We start from the raw sequence: 24,718 nt of genomic DNA, 5'->3' as shown, positions 1-24,718 counted from the left end.
CCATTCACTCGAAATGTTTCCCAAAAAACACGATTAACGAACAATTGAAATAATTGCACTAAATCGTCAAACGCGTATACAAGGCAACAAAAAAATAAATTTTGAAAAATACCATTAGAAGAATGCCAATTACCAAATCTACACATGCAATATAGACTACAATTACTAGACTACAAATTACTACAACAATACTACTGTCTACTATTTTTACAATCAGAAGATTCCAAGGGACGATCCGAAGCAGTGGTCGCCACGTGCATGGGGGCTTTATTAAAAATGAAATGCAAATAATTTTAATTTCTTGCTTTAGCAGCTGTCTGTCCGTTTACGAAGTCTCGTAAACGGTTGGCCCTGACTGTTATTATTACGCTATCTGACTGCTTAGAACAACAACAAGGAATGAAATGGAAATTTTCATTAACACAATTAATTAATTAAGTCCCCAGCAACTATAAAACCAACGCAACAACAAGCACAAGAGTAACTGTTCTGTGTGTGGGACTGTGACTCAACGTACGCATCTGGCACGGTTCTTCTTCAATAACACAAGAATTTATAAATATCATTTATACTGAATTAATTAAAGAAAATAAGAATACCATAATTACTCAAGAAAACCAGAATTACACTCTAATACAAGAACACAAGCCAGATGCTTTGTTGACTGAACCTGTAATGACGCATTATTTAAAACATGGAAATAATGAAAAATAAATCAAGTTTCGTTACCTTCATATATTGACCAAAATCACTCTCATAATTACAATATATCTCCACACCGACTCGCTATTACCACATCTCAACAAGAACCTTTCAGTATCACATCTCAGCAAGCACTCTCTACTAGCACATCTGAACACGAACTGACTACTACGAGTCCTCGACAAGCACTGCCTTCTAGCACATCTCAATAATGACTGTGCCAGTGGAGGCGGCGGAACAATGCTCTCTAGCGATCTCTGGCGCTGTGGCTCAGTGTAGCCACCTTTCAACCTGCCGTGTGGTGGCGCTCGGTCTGCGATCACTGACAGTGGCGACAAGCGGGTCCGACATGTACTAATGGACCGCGGCCGATTTAAAGCTACCACCTAGTAAGTGTGGTGTCTGGCGGTGACACCACAGTTATCCTCTGCAAGGCCAGCAGACTTCGCCGCATAGTGACAAAAATGTTAAAGAGACATTAGTAACTAATAAGTAGTTGTTACTATTTACACAATTGTTCAGTAGTATCCGGTTTGCCTTCCACGAGCATGACGTATCTGAAGAACTTAATGAAGGTTTTCGACACAAAGTCGAGTACACAATGCTGTGGGTGCCCATTAGGCGTCCGCTCTTTCCCATAGTAGTGGACACGGTCCAAAAGTAGCACTCGGTGCCAAGGGCGCATATACGATAGCTTTTAGGGAGGGGGGGGGGGGTATACCTGGGTGGGAGTGTAGAGTATTACTAATAGTTTGGAAGAGGTATAGCGACTTGTAACTCGCCATAAAAAAGTTTCAGTTCTGACCCTGTGAAAAACCTGTATAATACCGGCTTTAAAATCATTTTCTTGAAAGAAAAATACCTGATTGCACTGTATTTTTTTCCTTTCCCGCGGTTCGCGCCCCCGTCATTTGGATACCGGTGAATGACGAGATGATCTAGTGGCTGCTGTAGAAAAGAGCGACCTACAGTGAGAAGCCTAAACATGGAAGAACCGCTCAGAACAGACCGGACTAAGCCTCAATATAAAGGAGACTGAATACTTGTCGACAGAAGCAAACACGAGTTACACGGACGCTGTCAGGATCTGTTAAAGAGAAATGCCTTCAAGTCCCTTGGCTATAAAAAAATCATGAACTCGCTTAGCAATGCACGATTTAAATGGTGAACAGTGATTGGAGGGCTTTGTGGTAAGATCCCAGGCCGGCTCAAGCAGACGAAAGTGTATATCGCCCGGTTGCCTTGTACGGTGCATTCTGGCTCGCAGAGAAGGAAGCACAGCAACGGTGCGCTGTGGAGGCAAAGAGCGAAAAGAGCGGATACCACTGCACGGCGGGACGAATGCTGACTAAGAAGAAGAAGATCAGATTTTTTGAAATTATTTATTCATTTGTTGTAAATAAAAGGTCTAACACAACAAAAATTTAGCCCGTAGTATTATTGAGAGGGTTTTGGTCACTGGCGAAGACTTCTGGGCGGGCTGAAAACGTTTCAGGTTTCTAAACGAGAGTGCAGAGTTCCGCAGACGGTCAGCGGCTGATGCCGATCTAGACTGATAGATTACATGTTCATTTTAATTTAACCAGGGAGACAAAACAGCAAGGTCTTAGCGCCCGTGTTGCCAACTACGAGAATAAGTTTGTTGTGCAGTATATGCCCATGTCACTCTACTAAAGCCAACCAGTGCTCTTAAAGCACCTTTACTAGGCCTCAGTTAGCCACTATCTGTTCAGGAATTAATGACTCAAATATTTAGTGTCTTTTGGCTTCCAGAGCTTCTCATTGGAAGATTAATTGTAGCGCTGTTTCATCCCTCGTAATTAACAGTCTGTACTTAAGGGCTTCGTTCTCTACTCTCATCGTGTGCAGGTGTTTCTTGAAGTTCCCACGGTCTTTCATTAGAGCTATCATGAGTTTAATCTGCCTTCTGTTCGTGCCTAGGATTACACAATTTCCATAGTGCTTCGGCATGATTAAGCTGCCATGTTTTTGATTGCAGGTTTTAGTCCAAAGTTCTACATGCTGCCTCCTGATCCAGTTACGTAGTTTAGATTTTACTATCGTGTTAGTGGTCACGATGGGTTCCGGCTCAACAAAAGGAGTCATTGCTCTACGCTGGCCAACCCATCAGCTTATTCGTTACCACTAATTCCTGAGTGACCAGGGACCGACAGCAGGTTTATCCTGTTGTTTTCCTCTAGTCCGGAACGATCTTTGATCTCGTTGCAGGGGCCGATAGAAATTTGAGAGCTGCTTGGCTGTCTGAATGAATGTGGATGGTACGCCCTTAGTAACATCTACGTAGATTCTCCTCCGCCAGTTCCCTGATACCGAACTGAGGTTAATGTAATTATATTACAAATAGTGGCAAAATAACGAGCAGAAATATTAGGGTTTAATGTCCCTTGGGCAACGCACTCATAAAAGGCCGACCAAAAGGCCGGATTGGGAAAGGACGGGGAGGAGATCGTCTGTGCCATTTTCAAAGGAACTGTTCCGGCATTTCCCATAAACACTTTAGAGAAACCACGGAAAAAAATTGCGTGCCTAGACGAGAATCTGAAGTGAGCCCCAGTGTCTTACCGCTGCACTAATTGATTCGGCAGTAAGCAAAGTGTGTGAAGATCACCGTAGCAGGGCACTCACCTGCCTGAGATGTTCAATGCAGTGGCTAAACACATTGCTAGTGAACTTAAAAAACAACTAAAGCAATGAAAACTACGTTCCTTCATACAGGGAAGGTAACATAAATTACTCTGGCTCTACTAGTATTTATTACTTGACGATTTTCTCCATATTAGATACAGGGTGTTTCAAAAATGACCGGTATATTTGAAACGGCAATAAAAACTAAACGAGCAGCGATAGAAATACACCGTTTGTTGCAATATGCTTGGGACAACAGTACATTTTCAGGCGGACAAACTTTCGAAATTACAGTAGTTACAATTTTCAACAACAGATGGCGCTGCAAGTGATGTGAAAGATATAGAAGACAACGCAGTCTGTGGGTGCGCCATTCTGTACGTCGTCTTTCTGCTGTAAGCGTGTGCTGTTCACAACGTGCAAGTGTGCTGTAGACAACAAGGGTTATTCCTTAGAACAGAGGATTTTTCTGGTGTTGGAATTCCACCGCCTAGAACACAGTGTTGTTGCAACAAGACGAAGTTTTCAACGGAGGTTTAATGTAACCAAAGGACCGAAAAGCGATACAGTAAAGGATCTGTTTGAAAATTTTCAACGGACTGGGAACGTGATGGATGAACGTGCTGGAAAGGTAGGGCGACTGCGTACGGCAACCACAGAGGGCAACGCGCAGCTAGTGCAGCAGGTGATCCAACAGTGGCCTCGGGTTTCCGTTCGCCGTGTTGCAGCTGCGGTCCAAATGACGCCAACGTCCACGTATCGTCTCATGCGCCAGAGTTTACACCTCTATCCATACAAAATTCAAACGCGGCAACCCCTCAGCGCCTCTACAATTGCTGCACGAGAGACATTCGCTAACGATATAGTGCACAGGATTGATGACGGCGATATGCATGTGGGCAGCATTTGGTTTACTGACGAAGCTTATTTTTACCTGGACGGCTTCGTCAATAAACAGAACTGGCGCATTGGGGAACCGAAAAGCCCCATGTTGCAGTCCCATCGTCCCTGCATCCTCAAAAAGTACTGGTCTGGGCCGCCATTTCTTCCAAAGGAATCATTGGCCCAGTTTTCAGATCCGAAACGATTACTGCATCACGCTATCTGGACATTCTTCGTGAATTTGTGGCGGTACAAACTGCCTTAGACGACACTGCGAACACCGCGTGGTTTATGCAAGATGGTGCCCGGCCACATCGCACGGCCGACGTCTTTAATTTCCTGAATGAATATTTCGATGATCGTGTGATTGCTTTGGGCTATCCGAAACATACAGGAGGCGGCGTGGATTGGCCTCCCTATTCGCCAGACATGAACCCCTGTGACTTCTTTCTGTGGGGACACTTGAAAGACCAGGTGTACCGCCAGAATCCAGAAACAATTGAACAGCTGAAGCAGTACATCTCATCTGCATGTGAAGCCATTCCGCCAGACACGTTGTCAAAGGTTTCGGGTAATTTCATTCAGAGACTACGCCATATTATTGCTACGCATGGTGGAGATGTGGAAAATATCGTACTATAGAGTTTCCCAGACCGCAGCGCCATCTGTTGTTGTCGATTGTAACTACTGTAATTTCGAAAGTTTGTCTGCCTGAAAATGTACTGTTGTCCCAAGCATATTGCAACAAACGGTGTATTTCTATCGCTGCTCGTTTAGTTTTTATTGCCGTTTCAAATATACCGGTCATTTTTGAAACACCCTGTAAATGTCAAGTAACAACTAAGTAGCGTCCACAACGTTTTGCTTAATGTAGTTCAGGAAGTAAACAAAATAATTAAGATTGCAATTATAAACAGTCATATAAATTTTCGTTTAGGGACGATTGAGTGTTGCAGGGGGAGGGAGAAGGAGCGGAAGTTGCTGAAACGTTGAAGAAGACACTGCAATAAAGGGAAAAGAAGAAGATGTGTTGTTTGCATGCAGTAGTTCACAATAACTGCAGCGGAAACTGTACGCGGGAATGGGATCCATACAGTGGACGGTATTTGGAGAGCGTGCAATCTAAATATAGGCCGGCTGTAGTGGTGTGTGTGATAAAGAGTTGTTCTCAGACTCCAAAAGCGGCAGAGGTTATCTCTGCGGGACCCGCGGTTACCAAGTCTGCAACGTGCATTTCCGAACATCGAAAGCTTTTTGCTTTCCCGGGAGCCACGAAATACTGTCTCCGTAATTGGAAGTTTTATCATCCGCCTACATGCCATACTGCTTGTCTGGAACACAAACATAGCTAAGTGGCGTACTGAAAAAACCACTCATGTCTAACACATCTTGCATTGTTTGTACACGAAACCTTGCAAATAGTAGACGCAGGTGAACAGACAGATTTCGTGTACCTAGATTTCGACACTGTTTCACATTATCCAATAATAAGCAACATGAGATCACACGTAGTATTTTCGCAAATACGTGATTGACTCGATGAGTTTCTGAGTAGTAGAACCCACTACGTTACACTAGACGGCGCATTTTCCACAGAAACAAAAGTAACAGTGTGTGTTCACCAAGGATGGTTAACAGGATCTCTAATGACGGGCCGGCCGAAGTGGCCGTGCGGTTAAAGGCGCTGCAGTCTGGAACCGCAAGACCGCTACGGTCGCAGGTTCGAATCCTGCCTCGGGCATGGATGTTTGTGATGTCCTTAGGTTAGTTAGGTTTAACTAGTTCTAAGTTCTGGGGGACTAATGACCTCAGCAGTTGAGTCCCATAGTGCTCAGAGCCATTTGAACCATTTCTAATGACGGATATTAGGTTCGTATGTTATACACACACCTGTTTTTCATATAAAATCCAAATATGTTTCAGCACTTTTGTGTCATCGTCAGTGGGGATCTTTTATTCAGTTTTGTAAAATGTAATCCAGTTTTAAGTGATTTATACTAAAGGAAATTAGGTCTAAAATAGTTTTTCTGTAATGTTGTCATCACCTTAATTTTTGCATTATTGATTTATGTAGTACCTTCTGTACATTACTGGATATTGGCAGCTTGTCATCTTTTATATTGTAAATTTCGTAGATGTGTTAACAAATCGCGCGACTGCTACGGTCGCAGGTTCGAATCCTGCCTCGGGCATGGATGTGTGTGATGTCCTTAGGTTAGTTAGGTTTAAGTAGTTCTAAGTCTAGGGGACTGATGACCTCAGATGTTAAGTCCCATAGAGCCATTTGAACCATTTGAGTTTACAACTAAGTGGTCAGCAAGTTTGCTATGGGAGATGTTACTTTTTAGAGCTGTGAGGTGTTCTGATTATATTGTTTTAAGGTTCCTGCCTGTTTGCTCCATGTATAGTGAGTGACATGACGTTGAATCTTCTTGTGAAGCTTCAACCAATCTGTTGGAAAAAAAAATGGCTCTGAGCACTATGGGACTTAACTGCTGAGGTCATCAGTCCCCTAGAACTTAGAACTACTTAAACCTAACTAACCTAAGGACATCACACACATCCATGCCCCAGGCAGGATTCGAACCTGCGACCGTAGCGGTCACGCGGTTCCAGACTGTAGCGCCTAGAACCGCTCGGCCACTCCGGCCGGCAATTTGTTGGATGTAGAAGCTTGGACATGAGCCGCAAACGAGTTTGTACACACCTGACTTTTTATATTGTTGCATAGTGATATTGCTACTGTCAAAATAATCCATACAACGCAATTAAACCAACTAATTTCCGGACAATTACCCACAAAATGTAAAGCCACAATTTTAAACGTACCCTTACTATGAAAGATCTCTTACTATATTCCGAACCGCTTTAAAACATAGACGTAAGTTTGTTCACAAACAACAAAGTTTAAAATAAAATCAACCAGACTACCAAAACTACTGTTTAATAATATAAGAACTCACATGTCTTCTAATTTGGAACTCATCTCCAAGCTTTCACAATGGACAAAGTTGTAAAAACTTCATATCAAGATTCAAAAGCGCGAACGTGTGCACTCCGTCTTAACAACCTGAACAAATCCTGCTTTGCCACCCATCTTGATCAACACAGTCATTCTGCAAAAAGCATAGAAAAGAACCTTCGTGTACTTGTTCTTGCTAACAAGAGCACAAAATTTGATCTTCTTCAACAAATTGAAATCTTTATCAACAAAAACATATCACCAGACCACCTTCTCAGTGACCAGACTGGACTGGGAAACAAATTTCTCGTTCAGGACTTTGAAGAGTTACTGGCTGAGAACACCTGACCAGCCAACTAGCCTCATCCCTCCCCCATTCTCCCCTCCTCTGTCCCTCCCCTTACATCTTAGCGCTAATAACCTACCACAGAATAAATCTTGTCCTATGTAGCTAAATATCTCTGAGTTCTACTGTTAAAAGAACTCCGTACTTACATTATGTTATCAAAAGTATCTGGACAACTGGCTGAAAATGACTTACAAGTTCGTAGCGGCCTCCGTCGGTAATGTTGGAATTCAATATGGTGTTTGCCCACCCTTAGCCTCGATGACGGCTTCCACTATCGCAGGCATACGTTCAATCAGGTGCTGGAAGGTTTCTTGCGGAATGGCAGACTATTCTTCACGGAGCGCTGCACTGAGGAGAGGTATCGATGTCGATCGGTAAGGCCTGGCAAGAAGTTGGCGTTCCAAAATAACCCAAAGGTGTTCTGTAGGATTCAGCTCAGGACTCTGTGCAAGTCAGTCCATTACAGGGATGTTATTGTCGTGTAACTACTCCGCCACAGGCCATGCATTATGAACAGGTGCTCGATCGCCATCCCACTACACACGCTGGCAGATGACGTTCACCGGGCATTCGCCATACCCACACCCTGCCATCGGATCGCCACATTGTGTACCGTGATTCGTCACTCCACACAACGTTTTCCCACTGTTCAATCGTCCAATATTTACACTCCTTACACCAAGCGAGACGTCGTTTGGCATTTACTGCCGTGATGTGTGGTTTATGAGTAGCCGCTCGACTATGCAATACAAGTTTTCTTACCTCCCGCCTAACTGTCATCGTACTTGCAGTGGATCCTGATGCATTTTGGAATTTCTGTGTGATGTCTGCCTATTACACATTACGACCCCTTTCAACTGTCGGCGGTCTCTGTCGGTCAACAGACGAGGTCGGCCTGTACGCTTTTGTGCTGTACGTGTCCCTTCACGTTTCCATTTCACTCACACATCGGAAACAGTGGACATAGGGATGTTTAGGAGTGTGGAGACGTCGTGTTCAGACGTATGACGCAAGTGATACTCAGCCACCTGACCATGTTCAAATTCCTTGAGTTAGGCGGAGCGCCCCATTCTGCTCTCTCACGATGTCTAATGACTACTGAGGTCGCTGATATGGAGTAGCTGGCAGTAGGTGGCAGCATAATGCACCTAATATGAAAAAAGGAAGTTTTTCGGGGGTGTACAGATACTTTTGATCACATAGTGTGTGTATATACTAGCTAAACCCGGCAACGCTTCGTTGCGGATCAGCGTGATATGAAATGAATGGAAAAGTAAATAAATGTATTCTATCGAACATAGATTCACCGAGAAAACGGATCATTCAATTCAATACCCTGCCTTGCGTTGCTATAGGTGTGTGGAATGAAAAGAAAGGAAGAAAATATATGTTTACACAGAAAATCATTTTTATTATACAGCCAGTGGATTGACTGCATTTCAGTTGAAAAATTTAACTCGCATGTCGTTTTTGGAAAGAAGATATTCAAATCACTGCCGAGATAATGAAATCACTCTCAACGACTGATGATGCAAACAAATGTGGATGAAAACAAACAACTTTTCTCTTCTTCTTCGATTCGTGTAACTCGTAATGTGGCCCGCGAAAACACGACGATGAACTGGGAAGAAATGGAATCGATTTTTGAAATCAGATAATCAAATCACATCCCAACCAAAAGAAATGAACTGAATTGAATGCAACAATGTCAATCAAAGTAACTCACATTTCTATTTTTTAAAACGATAATCAAGTCATAGCTATAAAAACAAGCGCGTATTCGAACGCGACGTTGTGTCAAAATTTCTAGTCAACCGACCGACTACTTTCCGAGTTTTGCGAGCAGAAACATATATAGGCTAAATTTCTGTATATTCAGATTATTATGTTAGCTGCTATTAAGCGAATCTGTATTTACCGCAAACTAATAATTTAAGATCTTGATAACACCATAGCAATAAAGCAGTAGCACACTTTGAAATTTTGTTTAGAAACTTTAAAGCCCTCCCTTGTGGATGCCTGTGGTGACAGCCGTTTCTGTCCCTGGTCCTCCTGCAGGTAAGGTAACGCCCTCATTACACTTCATCGTGGTGTAATCCCTCTGTCTTCCATCCTTCGTTCTACTATTGAACGGAGTATGGGTTAAGTCACAGTACAACTGAGCAGAAAGTTCCATATTGCCTTACACCACGAACAGATGTGCATTAGAGTTGTGGCGATTCGTGAATGAGTCGTTCATTTGAACGACTCTAAATAAAGAATCGTAAGAATCGAATCGTGATACGGACGAATCGTCGTTCAAAAGAATCGTAAGAACGATTGCGTGTTTCCGAGTCGTGACGATTCCAAGTCCAACGATTCATCGATTCTTAGTACGCTATGCTTCGAAGGCAACTTCCGAATCATGCCGAGTCGTGCCGAATGATTACGACCGCCAGATGGCAGTCAGATGGAGGATGCGTGTGAACAAAGGAAGCTCGGAACGAACAAACGAAGTAATACCGTCTTTAAACAAAAGCTTTTTAATTAATAATTTCAAGTTCGAGTTTTCGAATGTTATCGTGTTCAGATTCACATTAAATTTTACTGAAGTAATGTCGCTGTATACGATTGAATCCTACTGTTTAGAAGTACATCTTCTCGCGCAAATAATAGTGACAGCGGCAAGTTCTCACACAAATTAAAAGCAAAATACCTATGCTTTGTATTTAGAAGAAATGAAAGTTAAGCTAAATATGCTGTGTGGGAGGGCTGTCAGCTGCGTTATGAATTACAAGGGTGATGTGGACTTGGAAAGACATCTTAACACAGAAAAACATAGGATGATATGAGCCAAACCACGTCTGCCTCACTGCTAGATTTTGTTACTACAAAGCAGACGTCTGTAGTTAGATACGTTCAAGCCACACAACCAAACTGGCATACCACGTAATTTTGCACCACCTTTCGCACAAATCGACTCCTCTGTCCTGGCATACTGAAATAAAACAATAGATGCAATCAAATCAAACGTGACCTTTCATCAATTAAGGCATTACACGTATAAATCGAGAATCACACTTGTAACGTCATATGCATGTTTACTCATAAATAAACTATTTCTGGCATATCATGACACAGTTCGATTCTGACCCCATTGACAATTTCAGACATGTCCTGCCATCTGTGAGTAAGACGTAGAACTTCTTGCATTCCGTAAGAATCGTGCCATCGCAGACTAGAATGAATCGTGAACGAATCGTAGGAATCGATTCGCAATGTGAGATTGAATCGTAGGAATCGAATCTGGAAAAAGAATCGTGTTGCCCAACTCTAATGTGCATTATTTATTGTGACACTTTCTGGCAGGCTGAACCGGCGTGTCGGACTGGACTCACAGGCCTCCCGGCCAACAATGCCACAAGTTCATTTCGTTTCATTGTCAGTTCCGGCAGTTCACTGGCAAAGCCGTTGTCGCCTGAGCTACCCGGACACGGCCCGGGATGCACTCTCCCACGACGTCATCTCTGCCAGTACCTCTCACCTACATTCCAAATTCCATAAAAGCTTTCCTCCATACCTCTGTATTAGTCAATTAAATTAACTTTGTCACTGACCTTTCAGCGAGTCGAGTGGTACGGGCCGGGCAACCCGCGCTCTCGAGCGATTCTCGTTACAGAACTACTGGGATGCACGCCCGCGCCGTGCTCCTTCACTGCAGTGCGTCCATAACAAGTGTGGTACACGCTGTCAGGTAAACTACGGGAAAGTACCGTTTGTTAAACGTAGATACTAAGTTCCACAATTCCTGACCAGTTTAGAGATTCCTTGGTTTTCATGGCTACTTTATTCTCCGAGAGTTAGCCGTGAAATTTCAAAATAGTCAGCACTCCGTCTTCAGGCCACAAGTTGCCCATCGGAACCATCCGACCGCCGTGTCATCCTCAGTTGAGGATGCGGGTAGGAGGGACGTGTGGCCAGCAGACCGCTCTCCCGGTCGTTGCCAGCCGGAGTGGCCGTGCGGTTCTAGGCGATACAGTCCGGAGCCGAGCGACCGCTACGGTCGGCGCTTGGAATCCTGCCTCGGGCATGGATGTGTGTGATGTCCTTAGGTTAGTTAGGTTTAATTAGTTCTAAGTTCTAGGCGGCTGATGACCTCAGAAGTTAAGTCGCATAGTGCTCACAGCCATTTGAACAATCTCTCGGTCGTTATGATACGAGGGCAGTTCAATAAGTAATGCAACACATTTTTTTTCTCGGCCAATTTTGGTTGAAAAAACCGGAAATTTCTTGTGGAATATTTTCAAACATTCCCGCTTCGTCTCGTATAGTTTCATTGACTTCCGACAGGTGGCAGCGCTGTACGGAGCTGTTAAAATGGCGTCTGTAACGGATGTGCGTTGCAAACAACGGGCAGTGATCGAGTTTCTTTTGGCGGAAAACCAAGGCATCTCAGATATTCATAGGCGCTTGCAGAATGTCTACGGTGATCTGGCAGTGGACAAAAGCACGGTGAGTCGTTGGGCAAAGCGTGTGTCATCATCGCCGCAAGGTCAAGCAAGACTGTCTGATCTCCCGCGTGCGGGCCGGCCGTGCACAGCTGTGACTCCTGCAATGGCGGAGCGTGCGAACACACTCGTTCGAGATGATCGACGGATCACCATCAAACAACTCAGTGCTCAACTTGACATCTCTGTTGGTAGTGCTGTCACAATTGTTCACCAGTTGGGATATTCAAAGGTTTGTTCCCGCTGGGTCCCTCGTTGTCTAACCGAACACCATAAAGAGCAAAGGAGAACCATCTGTGCGGAATTGCTTGCTCGTCATGTGGCTGAGGTTGACAATTTCTTGTCAAAGATTGTTACAGGCGATGAAACATGGGTTCATCACTTCGAACCTGAAACAAAACGGCAATCAATGGAGTGGCGCCACACCCACTCCCCTACCAAGAAAAAGTTTAAAGCCATACCCTCAGCCGGTAAAGTCATGATTACAGTCTTCTGGGACGCTGTAGGGGTTATTCTGTTCGATGTCCTTCCCCATGGTCAAACGATCAGCTCTGAAGTGTATTGTGCTACTCTTCAGAAATTGAAGAAACGACTTCAGCATGTTCGTAGGCACAAAAATCTGAACGAACTTCTCCTTCTTCATGACAACGCAAGACCTCACACAAGTCTTCGCACCCGAGAGGAGCTCACAAAACTTCAGTGGACTGTTCTTCCTCATGCACCCTACAGCCCCGATCTCGCACCGTCGGACTTCCATATGTTTGGCCCAATGAAGGACGCAATCCGTTGGAGGCACTACGCGGATGATGAAGAAGTTATTGATGCAGTACGACGTTGGCTCCGACATCGACCGGTGGAATGGTACCGTGCAGGCATACAGGCCCTCATTTCAAGGTGGCGTAAGGCCGTAGCATTGAATGGAGATTACGTTGAAAAATAGTATTGTGTAGCTAAAAGATTGGGGAATAACCTGGTGTATTTCAATGCTGAATAAAACAACCCCTGTTTCAGAAAAAAATGTGTTGCATTATTGAACTGCCCTCGTAGTTTTCTTTGACCGGAGCCGCCACTATTCGGTCGAGTAGCTACTCAATTGGCATCACGAAGTTGAGTGCACCCCGAAAAATGGCAACAGCGCATGGCGGCTCGGATGGTCACCCACCCAAGTGCTGACCGTGCCCGACAGCGCTTAACTTCGGTGATCTGACGGGAACTGGTGTATCCACTGCGGTAAAGCCGTTGCCCATAATGGTCAGAGAGTGGACTAAATTATGGAAACACCAAAAGCGCAACACATTACCAAGCCTAATATGCGTAGGAAAACTGCTGGCATTCAAACCAGCCTCCAGTCGTCCCGGAATGGATAAATACGGATCCTGTGTGGTTTTCAGGGGAATCACGCCATTCTTATTGCAGAATGGTGGCAAGTTCAGGTAATGATGGCGGAGACTGACAGCGTTCACGCACCCTTCTGTCTAAAGCAGACCACAAAGGTTCAGTAATAACGAGATCTGGTGTCCGTGGTGGCCAGGGGGGATGAGACAATTCACCTCCGTACTCACAAAACCAGTCCTGGGCAGTGCGGTCGGTGTGAACAGGGGCTTTGTCGTATGGGAACACAGCATCATCATTGGGGAACAAATATTGTGCCAAGGGTTGGATCTGATCACCCAAAATGATCACACTATCCTTGGAAGTAATGCGGCTTTGTAGACTGCGCTAGGGTGGCATGAAGTACTACGATATGGCTGCCCAAATCGTCACCGAACCCGCCACCATTCTCCCCTCTTGGGACGTAAACTTGGCAAGAAGCTGGAAACTGTGTGAAACAAGACTCATCCGACGAAATGATGTTGTACCATAGCTTTATGGGTTCGGCACGACGTCCCCTGTTACGAGCATTCGTGCCACAGGTGAGTGGTTTTGGAATCCCAGCTCGCCCTGCAGTTCACAACTTATGGAATCCTCCCTTCGTGTTGTTTTGATGCCGACAGTGTTCGCAGGTACGACATTTGCAGCTGTCGTCCTCGTTACGGCCCTCTTCAATGAGTGTCACGATCACTCAACACCACCGTCGACCATGTTGTGACTTACTTTATTTTTATTTGATACGTCTAGTTCCGTAGGACCAAATAAGGAACAAATCTCCAAGGTCATGGGACGTGTCAGTACATGAAGTTACAAGGTAAAAGTAATAACAGATAAAATGAGTGTTTATGAACCCAACAAAAGACGAGCCATAAGTTTATGTAAACGCACTCAACAGTATAACACAGTTTAATTTTTGAAGGAACACTTTGACAGAATAAGAGTGACTCATGAGGAAACTCATCAGTTTCACTTTGAAAGCGCGTGGATTACTGCTAAGATTTGTGAATTCTTGTGGTAGCTTATTGGAAATGGATGCACACCTTCCTGCACAAGAGTTAAGGAAGTGCGATGGAAATGCAGATTGTATTTCTGCCTAGTATTAATTGAGTGAAAGATGCTCATTCTTGGGAATAAGCTGATATTGTTAACAAAGAACGACAGTAAAGAATATATATATATATATATATATATATATATATATATATATATATATATATATATATATTTTGAGAGGCCAATGTCAGAACACCTAGCCTAATGAGCAGGGGTCGGCAAGAGGTTCGCGAACTTACACCATTATTGCCCGAACTGCCCGTCTCTGAGCCAAAAATATCCTTTGAGAATGGGAAGAGTTACCGCAAAGCCGGCCGCGGTGGTCTCGCGGTTCTAGGCGCGCAGTCCGGAACCGTGCGACTGCTACGGTCGCAGGTTCGAATCCTGCCTCGGGCATGGATGTGTGTGATGTCCTTAGGTTAGTTAGGTTTAAGTAGTTCTAAGTTCTAGGGGACTTATGACCACAGCAGTTGAGTCCCATAGTGCTCAGAGCCATTTGAACCAGTTACCGCAAAATATAATACCATACCCCATAAGTGAATGACAATAAGCACAGTGACTACTTTTAGTGTGGAACTTTCACTTACTTCAGACACCGTTCGAATACTAAAAATGAACAAGTTCTGAACGTGGGCTTTTCACGACAGCTTACTATCTATCTGAACACCTAGAAATTTGAACATTTCAGTTTCACTAATCATATGCCCATTCTGCGAAATTCAAATGACCGGCCGAAGTGGCCGTGCGGTTAAAGGCGCTGCAGTCTGGAACCGCAAGACCGCTACGGTCGCAGGTTCGAATCCTGCCTCGGGCATGGATGTTTGTGATGTCCTTAGGTTAGTTAGGTTTAACTAGTTCTAAGTTCTAGGGGACTAAAGACCTCAGCAGTTGAGTCCCATAGTACTCAGAGCCATTTGAACCATTTTTGAAATTAAAACGACGTGTTTTGTTGAATTGTGTGTCAGAAACTGCAAAAACTGAGTCTTACTATGATTCAGCTTTAGTTTATTTTCTACAAGCTACGAACTGCACAATTTACCGCACCCCTCCATTTGACCGTGCCCCATTCAGACACCACATCATAAAATGGTTCAAATGGCTCTGAGCACTATGGAACTTAACATCTGAGGTCATCAGTCCCCTAGAACTTAGAACTAGTTAAACCTAACTAACATAAGGACATCACACACATCCATGCCCGAGGCAGGATTCGAACCTGCGACCGTAGCGGTCGCGCGGTTCCAGACTGAAGCGCCTAGAACCGCTCGTCCACATCGGCCGGCACCACATCATAACCGTTCTCAACACTGTGGATAATGATCTTTTGGTGTCTGTTGTTAAAGTAAGAGGTGAACCAACTGTGAGCTACTCCCCTTATTCTATTTAAAAAAAAATGGCTCTGAGCACTATGGGACTTAACATCTATGGTCATCAGGCCCCTAGAACTTAGAACTACTTAAACCTAACTAACCTAAGGACAGCACACAACACCCAGTCATCACGAGGCAGAGAACATCCCTGACCCCGCCGGGAATCGAACCCGGGAACCCGGGCGTGGGATTATTCTATAGTGGTCCAACTTCTGGAGCAATATTTTGTGATCAACACAGTAAAACGATGGGTAACATTCGAAACCTTTTGTTTAATCCATCCAGTACCTCACAGAGAAAATGGCTTATAGGACTTTCAGTTGTTAACCACTTCTAAAACCGAGCTGTACATTTGATAGCAAATCAAGTGAAATAAAATGAATAAAATGATCAGTCATTCTTACATTCACAGCCTTCTCAATAACTTTAGCAAACAATGATCGCCTAGAGATAGATCTAAAATTGTCTACATTATCCTTTTCTCCCTTTTTATAAAGCGGCTTTACTACCTAGTAGAAGATGTTTTTCAGCTTTCCTTGTATGTGATATAAATCTTCGGTATGATGCCTCTTGACTCGTCACAGTTACGGAAGCACACACCATACGAACAGTAACAATTTTTCCACGTTCAAATTCATTTAGCTCCGACATGATGCACTCACGGCTACACAGAACCCTGTCCTGACCACGCCTGACGCTTGTAACGTATAGAGCATACTGTACAGGTGCCGTTCGCGGTCAAATACACATGGCAATCTGCAGACTTGTCTATCATCTGCATTCATTTCAAGCGTACATTTCTCGCGGTATTTCCATATTTTTATCCAACCCTGTATGTAAAAATATAAATTCTTCTACCAAAATGTTTTAGGGGAGTCATAATCCCCCCCCCCCCCCCCCCCCCCCTTGGATTCCTGCCTGCGTAATGGCACAAATTTGAGTTTTTCTGTTTGCGTTGTGAAGTAGCAATGCACGGGAGACACCGCACAGCTGTTTCATTGCTCAAACAGAAAGGACGTTCCCGGAGAAACGTGAAAGACCGACGGGTGAGTAGTAACGCGTCGTAAGACGCAGCGACCTCCACGATAAAACAACACGACGTTTTTACCGTCCCTGCGTTTGCTCCGCCGGCACTCGTGTCAACAGCGTCGAGTGGCCCGGTCGTGAGCACTGGGTCGAGTTTGTTTTCCAGCTGGCGCACGATAGTCCATGTGTGCGCCCGCGTTTGCGTTGGGTTAGGCAGCAAGCGTAGAAACATTTGCATAGTTTCATTGATAGTGTGGGGCTTCGGCCGGCTGAGATGTATGCGTTGAGTCGTTTGATTGCCATCATCGTTACAGAGCAATCGAACGATAGGACTTTCTTTATTTCTCGCTTTCACTGACATGTTCAGACGTCCTTTCCTCGAAGCCTCGGAGGCCTTGCGCGGAGTGATACCCACGACCGCGGCCTGAATCCACATACCCTTCGAGACGCGCAGACGCTATACAAATTTCGCTACATAGTATTCCGCAAACTTAATCGGGAACGTTTACTGGCTTATTTTGATTAAGTCTCTGCACTGCTACGAGAGAAATAACGGTGCTTGCGTCGCATTCACCCGCGAGACAAGTTTAAACTTCTCCCTACAATGATGTCAATAGCGAAAGCCCTGTAGCAATACTACTACTTTCAGAAAGATCTAAATGTGCACACATATTGCACAAGCAACCGTATGGAGCACGGTGGAGGGTAACTTGTACCGCCATTGGTGACTTCACTTCCTGTCCCACTCGCAAACCGAGCGAGAGAAAAACGACTGACTCTGCCACCGTACGAACCCTAATTTCTCGTATTTTATGTTCATAGCCCTTACGCGAAATGTATGTTGGCGGCCGTAGAATCATTCTGCAGTCAGCTTCAAATGCCGATTTTCTAAATCTTCCCGATAGTGTTTCGTGGAAAAGAACATCGCCTCCCCCCCCCCCCCCCCACGCATTCCCAATTCAGTACCTGAAGCATCTTAGTAGTACTCGCCTGTTGATCTAACCTACCAGTAACAAATATGGCCGCCCGCTTCCGAATTACTTTGATGTCTTCGTACAATACGACTGGTACGGATCCCAAACACTCAAGCAGTAGGCCTACTGAAGAAAGGGTCATACTAGTATCTTATATGCAGTCTGTTTCAGAGGTGAATCACACTTCCCTAAAATTCTCCCAATAAATCGAATTCGGCTGTTCGCCATTATTACTGCAATCCTTACTCGCTCGTTCTACTTCATATCGCTGTGCAACGTTACGCTCAGATATTCAAAGGACGTTCTATGTCAAACAGCACACTACCGCATGCATTGACTTAGATATTTAACATTTATAGCTCCCTACCATTCATTATACCAGCTAAAAATTTTGTGTAAGTCACCTTGTATCCTCATGCAGTCACTCAACGACTCCTGCCCGTACACCATAGAATCGTCAGCAAACAGCCACAATTTGCTGCTCACAGTGTCCGCCAGGTCATTTATGTGTATAGAAAATAACAGCGGTCCTATCAGACTTCTCTGGCGTACTATTCTCGATAACCTTGTCTCTGATGAACACTCGCCGTCGCGAAAAACGGACGGAATTCTCTTAGTTAAGAAGTCTTCGATGATGATGATGATATTTGGTTTGTGGGGCGCTCAACTGCGTGGTTATCAGCTCCCGTAAAAATTCCCTATAATTTGACTGTACAGTCTCACCACTTTCCCCAGTGGTGGTGAAATGCTGAGGACAACACAAACATCCAGTCTGCGGGCGGAGAAAATCGCCGACCCGACCGGGAATCGAATCCGTGTCCCAGTGATCCAGAGACAGCAACGCTAGCCACTGGACCACGAGCTGCGAACAAGGACAAGTCTGCGAGCTACTCACACATCAGGGAGCCTATTCCGTATGCATGTACCTTTGTTAACAGTCTGCAATGGAGCAGCGTTTCAAATGCTTTTCGAAAATAGAGGAATATGGAATCTGCCTGTTGACCTACATCCATAGACCGCGGGATAATTATGTGAGAAAAGGACAAGCTGAGTTTCGCACGAGCGATGCTTTCTACAGGCTGTTTCAAAAATGACCGGTATATTTGAAACGGTAATAAAAACTAAACGAGCAGCGATAGAAATACACCGTTTGTTGCAATATGCTTGGGACAACAGTACATTTTCAGGCGGACAAACTTTCGAAATTACAGTAGTTACAATTTTCAACAACAGATGGCGCTGCAAGTGCCGTGAAAGATATAGAAGACAACGCAGTCTGTGGGTGCGCCATTCTGTACGTCGTCTTTCTGCTGTAAGCGTGTGCTGTTCACAACGTGCAAGTGTGCTGTGGACAACATGGTTTATTCCTTAGAACAGAGGATTTTTCTGGTGTTGGAATTCCACCGCCTAGAACTCAGTGTTGTTGCAACAAGACGAAGTTTTCAACGGAGGTTTAATGTAACCAAAGGACCGAAAAGCGATACAATAAAAGATCTGTTTGAAAAATTTCAACGGACTGGGAACGTGACGGATGAACGTGCTGGAAAGGTAGGGCGACCGCGTACGGCAACCACAGAGGGCAACGCGCAGCTAGTGCAGCAGGTGATCCAACAGCGGCCTTGGGTTTCCGTTCGCCGTGTTGCAGCTGCGGTCCAAATGACGCCAACGTCCACGTATCGTCTCATGCGCCAGAGTTTACACCTCTATCCATACAAAATTCAAACGCGGCAACCCCTCAGCGCCGCTACCATTGCTGCACGAGAGACATTCGCTAACGATATAGTGCACACGATTGATGACGGCAATATGCATGTGGGCAGCATTTGGTTTACTGACGAAGCTTATTTTTACCTGGACGGCTTCGTCAATAAACAGAACTGGCGCATATGGGGAACCGAAAAGCCCCATGTTGCAGTCCCATCGTCCCTGCATCCTCAAAAACTACTGGTCTGGGTCGCCATTTCTTCCAAAGGAATCATTGGCCCAGTTTTCAGATCCGAAACGATTACTGCATCACGCTATCTGGACATTCTTCGTGAATTTGTGGCGGTACAAGCTGCCTTAGACGACACTGCGAACACCGCGTGGTTTATGCAAGATGGTGCCCGGCCACATTGCACGGCCGACGTCTTTAATTTCCTGAATGAATATTTCGATGATCGTGTGATTGCTTTGGGCTATCCGAAACATACAGGAGGCGGCGTGGATTGGCCTCCCTATTCGCCAGACATGAACCCCTGTGACTTCTTTCTGTGGGGACACTTGAAAGACCAGGTGTACCGCCAGAATCCAGAAACAATTGAACAGCTGAAGCAGTACATCTCATCTGCATGTGAAGCCATTCCGCCAGACACGTTGTCAAAGGTTTCGGGTAATTTCATTCAGAGACTATGCCATATTATTGCTACGCATGGTGGATATGTGGAAAATATCGTACTATAGAGTTTCCCAGACCGCAGCGCCATCTGTTGTTGACAATTGTAACTACTGTAATTTCGAAAGTTTGTCTGCCTGAAAATGTACTGTTGTCCCAAGCATATTGCAACAAACGGTGTATTTCTATCGCTGCTCGTTTAGTTTTTATTGCCGTTTCAAATATACCGGTCATTTTTGAAACACCCTGTAAAACCGCGCTGTTTCGTGGACTGAATCTTTTCCGCTCAAGGAAATTTATTATATTCTATCTGAGAATATGCTCAACAATTCTGCAGCAAAGCGACGTTAAGGATATTGGTCTGTAATTTTGCGGGTCCGTTTTCTTTTTCCTTCTTTTATACGGAAGCCACCTGTATGTTCTTCCAGTCGCTTGGAACTTATTTCTGGGCGAGCGATTCGTGCTAAATGCTACTTAAGTAAGGGGACGTTCCAGAGGTACGATTACAACGATTACTGGAGTCGAATATACCCAACGCTAAGAACTGGAAAAACGCCTCTAATCGGCCACTAGTAACTCTCGCCGGTAACACAACATAAAGAACAAGAATACAATTAGAAGTCAGCAGGGAAAGGGAAATAGCACAGTCAAAGTTGTATAAAAGCAAATGAAATTTATTGGCATCAGTTAACCGTAACTAGACGTGAAATCCACGCCTGCTTACGGGAATGCACTTTGGGATTGTCACGTATCTCCGTTCTGCACGAAGTAACTTGGTTGATCACTAAGCATTACCTGCTCCTGACTTCAGAAACACACTACGAAAACACTACCTCTGTCCCAGAGGACACACCACTTCTGCACTGCGCGGGGACTGCCAGTTTGATTTCGATTTCGTAAGCTGCCTAAACGCTTGACGGAAGTATTAACGCTTAGGCCTTCCGACAAGTTAGAAACAGGAGCAGAACGCAATCATTTTCCTGCTGCTGCAGCTGATGTTTTTGTAAGCTGCTGCTTCCTGGCTGGACTAACTTTGCGCTGATGCAGCGTGAGCAGTGGCCGCCATGGGCAAATTTCTAGCCCTTAAAACTAGCCTAGGCGGGTCCGACCTCCATCCGTTTAGGAGGATTATGGAAAGACTGGCTCCACACCTTCAAGCCGAACAAAAGACCACAGTCCGTATTCGTTCAGCAGAAGTACTACAACACAGACTAAGTACTGGCAGTAATTTAATCTACACTGAACATGGAATAAGTGGTCTGAGAGATAGAGAATGAGTAACACGAAGAGAACAAGTAGTGTAGATGGGGATAAAGAAAGTAGCGTGACTGACTGAGAAATAAAAGAGGAAAAAGCCTAACTGGGAGAAGAGGGGAGCATTTGTTTTACTGTTTCACAAGGGAAAAACTGGCCATATACGTCTGTTTTTGGAGAAACGTAATGAGGCAGACAAATGGCATTGCTTCAACTTCTTTTCAAAGCAAGAGACAATTACTGAATTGTGTGCACAGTGCAGGATAGCTTCTTCTAGAGGCGGCCGGCAGCTACGGATGTGTTTGCGAATGTTTTTATTTTATGGATGCTCGTAGTTGGCATACTAGGTAAGTGAGACCTTGTATTGAGATTCTAATGAGGTGACAGATACTTGAGCTCTGATGCGACGTACTGGGGTCCCTGTCACCGAGGAGCCGATGAAGCGGACACAGCGCAGCGCGCGGTTGTCAGCCTGTGGTTGCTGTGGACTCAGGCAAATTAGAGACACTTAAAACCTCGCAAAAGCTGCATCATCTGGCTTTCGACTGTGGAGACGTTTTTGGTCTCCAATTTCCTGTCAGGAAAAAGCGAGGGGTGAGGTGATTGCATCCAAATGAGCATGCCTTGTTTCACGCCACTCTGGTAAAATTCTGAACACTGATACAAGTATATACTACGTGCTTCATATTAAATTTTGTTTCATCCTTTACTAAGGCCGGTATTACACTATCAAATTTCTTTGTCAAAAAACTTTGTCAAAGATATTTGATGGTGTACTATGAACTTTGTCAAATGTCGTCCAATATTTGATCAAATCTAGGGCCTCGCTGTAGATTTGATCAAAGAAGTCGCTTGTCTTCTGTTCACTGCAATGTGACATGTTACCGCTTGGAGCGCTAGCATGGCTTCAGCGTTCTGTCATTTGTAGTGTTTTTATAAACATTGCCAGTAAATACAGTGGTGTGTACCGACAACTACAAAATTAATAGAGATGTATGAAGCTGATGAGGCGCTTTACAAAGTTAGGCACCCTGAATACAAAAACAGAGTAAGAAGATTGGAGACCTGACCTGACCTAACCTAACCTAACCTAACATAACATAACCCTCTCCTGTAGCAAGGAATCGGAGTGTTACAGTGAGCCTGTCTCCTGAAGAAGTAGCAGTTCTGTTGTGGACTGTTAAGGCAGCCAGTCCACAGTGAAGTAGCCGGAAGGGCACGCGTCAACTCACGCCGTCTGGCGTTAAGTCTGGAACAGGATTCGTAATGAATGTGATAAAGAAAAGAACGTAGCTACTAGAACACTTAACTTTTATATCGTCCTTTGGTATACAGCATTCTTGATGATACGAGTGAGACTCTTTAGATTCATGAAGTAACTAATGGCGCCTTGCTAGGTCGTAGCCATGGACTTAGCTGAAGGCTATTCTAACTGTCTCTCGGCAAATGAGAGAAAGGCTTCGTCAGTGTAGTCGCTAGCAAAGTCGTCGTACAACTGGGGCGAGTGCTAGTACGTCTCTCGAGACCTGCCTTGTGGTGGCGCTCGGTCTGCGATCCTGACAGTGGCGACACGCGGGTCCGACATGTACTAATGGACCGCGGCCGATTTAAGCTACCACCTAGCAAGTGTGGTGTCTGGCGGTGACACCACAAGTTCTTAAGTGAATATTGTGCTTTGTGATATGAGGATACACTTTACTGAGCACATACAGAAATGTATGCTCATCCATTCTTAAGTAATTGATGTACGACTTGACGTCTTCCACTGTCAAGCTCACGTAACAAGTTTTGTTGAATGCTTTTATCGTGTCGTCGTAAAACCCACGGCTTCACCGAGATTAGTATTTCGTTCCATAGATCCGTGCTGAGGAGATCCTCGTGGATGTGGAACATGTAAATTTTTTAAAGCTGAAATAACAATACTAATATTATGAATAAATACAATACATCATTTGTTTCTATTAAAAATTTCGTCAATGGAGTAGGAGTTGGCCACTAGTAAGTCTTCTAGCCTCCTTTTAAACTGATCTTTATTTGTAACTAAATTTTTTATGTATGCTGGCAAACTATTGTTTCTTATGCAGATCATTTTTGTTAGTAGTATTGTATGTATGAACTGAGTTGTTTGTTGGAAGAAAGAGATATATTATTTAGGACAAATTTCATTAAGGAGTAAATATAGTGAGAGGCAGTAGTTAGTATGCCCAGTTCTTTGAAGAGGTTTCTGCAGTACGTCTGTGTATTTACTCCACAAATAATACGTATTACACGCTTTTGGACTCTGAAAACTTTTGTTTGACTTGAAGAGTTACCCCAAAATATTATACCATATGGCATTATGGAATGAAAGTAGGCAAAGTATGCAAGCTTTTTCATTTTTATGTTGCCTATGTCTGCTAACACTCGAATTGCAAATACAGATTTGTTACGGCGTTTCTGCAGTTCTGTGGTGTGCTCCTCCCAACTGAATTTATTATCAAGTTGTAATCCCAGGAATTTAAGACTGTCAACCTCGTATGTATGGTTCCTTTTTTCCCCCACTTCTTTTTCGCATGTGCACACAATGCAATTGCGGTACGTGCAACTGCTGCGGTTAATAACAAGTTGTTGTCAGCCATCTTGAACTTTGACGAAAAATTTGATGACATTGTAATACCCCTTCTAGCGCTACGTCAAAGATCTTTGTCAAATATATTTGACGGAATATTTGATAACATCTTTGATCAAATCTTTGACAAAGAAATCTGATAGTGTAATACCGGCCTAACTAAACCGAGCAAATAATATAGCAAGACTAGAGTTAGAAAATGCTGACTGTTTGAATTGATGACGGTGGAGGGTATTTCTGAGCAATACTTTTTCTCCAGCGTACTAGTGGGGGATATTCAACATTCTTTTCCGTGTTCACTGGTCTGTTGTCTCGGCAGACTAGCAGGGACTTTAGGGTGAGTGAACGAAGAGCGATACGTGTCACGAACTTAGCGCCACATGCCAGAGAGTCCTCGAACTCGAGGCAGAAAAACTATTGTCACGTGACGGAGACCCACGCTGCAATCTTGATCTGCACAATGGGGTCGTTGAGGGGCTGTCAGCCAATTGGTACGTCCGCTGACCTCCCACACGAGACCCGCTGCTGCGACGTCTGGCGTCCGTCCTGCGAGCCCAGAGACCAGCCACTGTAGCCTCCGCATCGCTGCTCTCCTGCGAGAAATTTTCGGCAATTTCTACAGCCTCACGTCTCTTTTAAAATATGTGAAGCTCTCACGTA

General features: G+C 44.4%; 1 protein-coding gene and 1 pseudogene across 1 annotated transcript in view; one reads left to right on the top strand and one right to left on the bottom strand.

The window, feature by feature from the left end:
• LOC126259316 (titin homolog) overlaps positions 1–24,718 on the top strand; it is a 951,541-nt gene that overhangs the window by 424,557 nt on the left and 502,266 nt on the right. The window lies entirely within an intron of this gene.
• Positions 13,155–13,272, bottom strand: LOC126261217 (5S ribosomal RNA; annotated as a pseudogene).

Source organism: Schistocerca nitens, chromosome 5 (assembly GCF_023898315.1).
Source record: "Schistocerca nitens isolate TAMUIC-IGC-003100 chromosome 5, iqSchNite1.1, whole genome shotgun sequence".
NCBI lineage: Eukaryota > Metazoa > Arthropoda > Insecta > Orthoptera > Acrididae > Schistocerca > Schistocerca nitens.
Note: the sequence above shows the minus strand (reverse complement) of the source record. Positions and strands in the feature narration are given on the sequence as shown.